Raw genomic sequence first — 4,228 nt, forward strand, 5'->3', positions numbered from 1 at the left:
CTGGGCTGAACGTCTCAGTTCCCAGTCTCTCCAGCATGGAGAGCCGCATTTCGACTATTCGGGCCTGTCTGGTGGGAACCAATTTATTAACTCTTCTTTGTAGTGCAAATTCATTCTACCTTTCCTGTCCCTCTAGAGAACCCTCCTACAGAATTGTCTTAGCGACTGTCTCCCAGAGAACAATTGCTTAAGAGGAACACACAATGCTGGGTTGCTCCTTCCAGAGTGGCCTTCAGGACAGCCCCAGAAGCAGAGGACACCTCTGTGCTGGAAGGACACAGAAGAAGAGAGGGCAGCCGAGTTGATCAGGCTGCTCAACACACGCACAACACTGCACAGTTGTTCAAATGGGAAAGACATGCCTAACTCATCCGTAGCATTTCCTGCTTGTAAAGAAAAGAAGCTATTAAAAAGCAATAAAGACATTAAAAAATCTGTTTCGAGGTCCTCACCTGATGCTGAAAAAAATGTTTTAAAATATAAAATCTATTTTCCCAAAAAGTGAAAAAAAATCTCTGTGCAAAAATAACTCTCAAAATTGCCAAGGAGTGGAGAGAAGTAGCCTTGGACTTGTAAGAAATATTAATCTGAGAAGTCTATCATTCAAAGACCTTGTACATCAGCACCAGATTTGAATTATGGAGCTGGGCTGCACCTTCATTTATATGGTCCTTTCTCCAAGTAGCCAGATAATATCAATATCTTGCATTTATATGATGACTGTCTTCCCAGATGGCTTCATTAAATTGCATGTTTTATGAGACCCTCTGTCTGCAACGTGGTCATCTACGGATGAGAAAATGAGAATGGTGCTCCTGGGCGACCCAGGCGAGGGACAAAAATCACGTTTTGAATTTATGCTGTCTTTTTTACCCACGATCATAAAAACATTCAGTTAGCAAGCATTTCCAGAGCATCTGTGTGGGCGGAGCCAAAGACAGGTGTGTAGATGGAGACAGACAGAAGATTGCAAGGTGTGATTGGGAAGATGCCGCAATCTAATGTGCTTGCCCTGCAAGTGTGGGGACCGGAGTTTGCATTCCCAGCACCCACATAAAAAGCCACATGCAGGAGGTCCTGGGAGCTGCCCTCCTGCCACAGAATTCCCAGGAGCTTTTGTCAGAACTGGCACCTGGAGGGCAGTGCCAGGGAAGTATAGGCAGGCTTAAGCAGCAAGAGCAGATGTTTAATCAGGTGACCTAGGCAGGCCTAGGCAGGAGAAGCTGAGGTCCTTACTTGGCTTAGGAGACATGGAGGCTAGGCTTCTGGAGCAGAATTCCTGGGAGCTGTGGGCAGGTCTGGTGCAGGAGCCTGTAGTGCCATCGGTAGAGTTGGCAGGATATGGGTAATCTGAGAAAGAGCAGGAATACAGGGGGCAGATTTATTCACGCAGGCAGCAGAGTGGTAGTGATGGGGAAGGAAGAGCCAGCAGAAGACTTAACCGAAACGAACTATGCTTGAAGAAGCTACTTGGAACCTATGATCTTGAAATCCAGATTAAGACAACTGAATGAGGGAATTGCACAGCATATGTGATATGAAAGGACAGAGGGGAATATGGTGAGCAAAGGGTTAAGTGGGGATGGGCACAGGGGGAGGGGACTGGTTAACCAAGACTTAGGATATGTGAAGAAGCCTTCTGTACCCCACTGTTTTGTACTCTAATTAATAATGCAATTTTTAGGGTGTGGGGGGAGGTTGAATTCGAATACTTCATATTAGTGAACACCGCTGCTCCTGGAAGATATCTGCTATTAAATGGAAATCTCAGTGCAGGCCATGAATTGCCAGTCTATGATTTGTTGGTAAAAGAGGTCTCAGAGGCACCAAAAATACTACACAGGGTATTGCCATTGCTCTTAGTTGCCCACCAGAACTCGATGACAGGATCCTATCATTGAAGACAGCACAAGCTTTGGTTGCAGGACACAGAGAAATCAATCGTGAACTGACCAGAGAATTCTCCCTGCTGGCTGCCGTGTTATGGCAGCTGCTGGGAGAGAAGAGACAGCAATGGTCCTATCCAGTGCTGAATCTTAGATGCTCCAATACTGACCTGCTAGGCAGGAAGTGCCCACAGCAGTGGTGAAACTGCTTACGGATGCTCTCCTGGATGTGAGACCTGCTCCACTGGAGGGAATTCAGGGCTGGTATTGTAAACAGGGTAAAAAAAAAAAAAAACATGGCTAGGGAAGTTGTGGGCCCTAGAGGGGCTTTCTGAATAGTTGTGTTGTCAGACCACCTAATGACTAAGTATGTAGCTGTAGATGTGTGCTGCTCCCAACCTGGCTCCAAGAAGCTTCCTATTGCAGTGGGTAGTGGTAAGGAGGAGATGCATTACTGCTCAAAAGGCCAAGATTAGTGAGTGCTTAGACAAAGACAGGTTGTCTATGTCAAGTGCCCTTCTAAGACTCAGGGCACATCGTAGAAGAGAGGACGAGAAGACTGTGAGAGCTGGAGGATGGGAAAAGTGCTCTGAATTGCTGCTCCCGGACACGCCATGGCTGCTGCACATGTGAAGTCACAGCGCATGTACTCATCCTGGACACTGCATGGCTGCTGCACACGTGAGGTCACAGCACATGTTATCATCCTGGACACTGCATGCTGCTGCACACATGAAGTCATAGCACATGTAGTCATATACACAAGATGAAGCCGATTAGGAGCTCCAACCTGGAAGATAGAGGGATTCCTGAAGCACCACCTACAACTGCAGATCAGGAACTATTGGCAGTTGATGGCTACTAGAGGAGAGGGTGGTCGTTGGTCACTTGCTTATGCCTCAGTAGATGACCCCACACCCATGCACATGAGACAGACTAAGGATTCAATGGGCTATTCTTTTAAAAAACAAAACAATACAAAGGTTTTATTTAATAGTCACAGGTCATCATGGGCCAAGTGGTGGATACTCAGGACCCAGCAGGAAGGTCAAGGCAACCTCCGAGCCTCACTTTCTGACTCCAATAGGGTGAGCACATCTCCCTTTCAAACGGGACCTTTGACATTTCGGATGATGGAGCAGCTGGTGTCATCCATAAATTCCACACATACCTGCGTGCACTGTCCCTGCAAACCAGTCCTGCCCAGCACTTTGGTTACCCTAGCGAGCTTGATGGGCTGCACGCAACTCGTGCCCATGATGGCGGTGATCAGGCAGAGAGCGGGACTATTCTTTTTAATTTAATAACAAAGCTTAAAATAAATTTTAAAAGGAGAACTTTAAGTTGGGAGGGGGATAGGATGGGAGGTTGAGGGGAATTGGAGGAGAGAGATCAAGATAAATTGTATACATGCACAAAATTTTCAAAAGAATAAATACAAATTTTAAAAATCTATGTGTGGTAACATGTGCCTGTAATCTCAGAGCTGGGTAGATAGAAGCAGGCAAATTTGGGTGGCTCTTGTGCCAGAAAACTGGGCTGACTGGTGAATTCCAGGTCCATGAGAGACCTTGTCTCGAGGACATAGTGGCACACACCTTTAATCCCAGCACTAGGGAGGCAGAAACATGCAGATCGTCATGAGTTTGAGGCCAGCTTGGTCTACATACAAAGTGTGAGGCCGGTCAGGATAACATAATGAGACCATGTGTTAAAGGAAGAAACATATAGTAAGATGAAGAGCAACAGAGGAAGATACTCCTCAGTATCGACCTTCACACGAGCATACACACATGTGCACCTGCGCACATTCACTGCACAGCCACACACACTCAAACACACACACACAAATGTTTAAAAAATAAAAAGGAATCAGAAAACAAACAAAAACAAAACACCCTGTTAGCATATATCTAGGAGTTTCTCCCCAATCACTCCTATTCATAACAACATTTACTGTTTTGAGAGTTTTTTTTGTTGTTGTTTTTTTTTTTTTGTTTTTTTAGTATAACCATTCTGATTGTAGTAAGATAGAGTCCCAAGGTAATTTTTATTTTCATTTCCAAGGTGGCTAAAGATGTTGGACATTTTTCTGGATTTATTTTAGTTCTTTTTATGCATTTATGATTTCGGGTACACATCTGTGCGTCTGCATGTGGAGGCTGGAGGACAACTTTGAGGGCCATTCCTCAGGAGCATCACTGTCTCTTTGATACAGGATGTCTCATTGGTCTGGGGCTCACCAAGAAGAGCAGGCCAGCTGAGCAGCAAACCCCAGGGATCAGCCCACATCCACCTCCTCAGCACTGCACCTCTATACCCGGATTTTTTGCATGGGTTCT

The 4,228-nt window shown here is 45.6% G+C and overlaps 1 pseudogene; it reads right to left on the bottom strand.

The window, feature by feature from the left end:
• Positions 1 to 2,895: 2,895 nt before the first annotated feature.
• Positions 2,896 to 3,144, bottom strand: LOC126492752 (40S ribosomal protein S28-like; annotated as a pseudogene).
• Between the last annotated feature and the right edge of the window lie 1,084 nt (positions 3,145 to 4,228).

This window comes from Alexandromys fortis, unplaced genomic scaffold, assembly GCF_014885135.2.
Source record: "Alexandromys fortis isolate MF-2015 unplaced genomic scaffold, M_Fortis_MF-2015_v1.1 scaffold_287, whole genome shotgun sequence".
In the NCBI taxonomy this organism is placed as follows: Eukaryota; Metazoa; Chordata; class Mammalia; order Rodentia; family Cricetidae; genus Alexandromys; species Alexandromys fortis.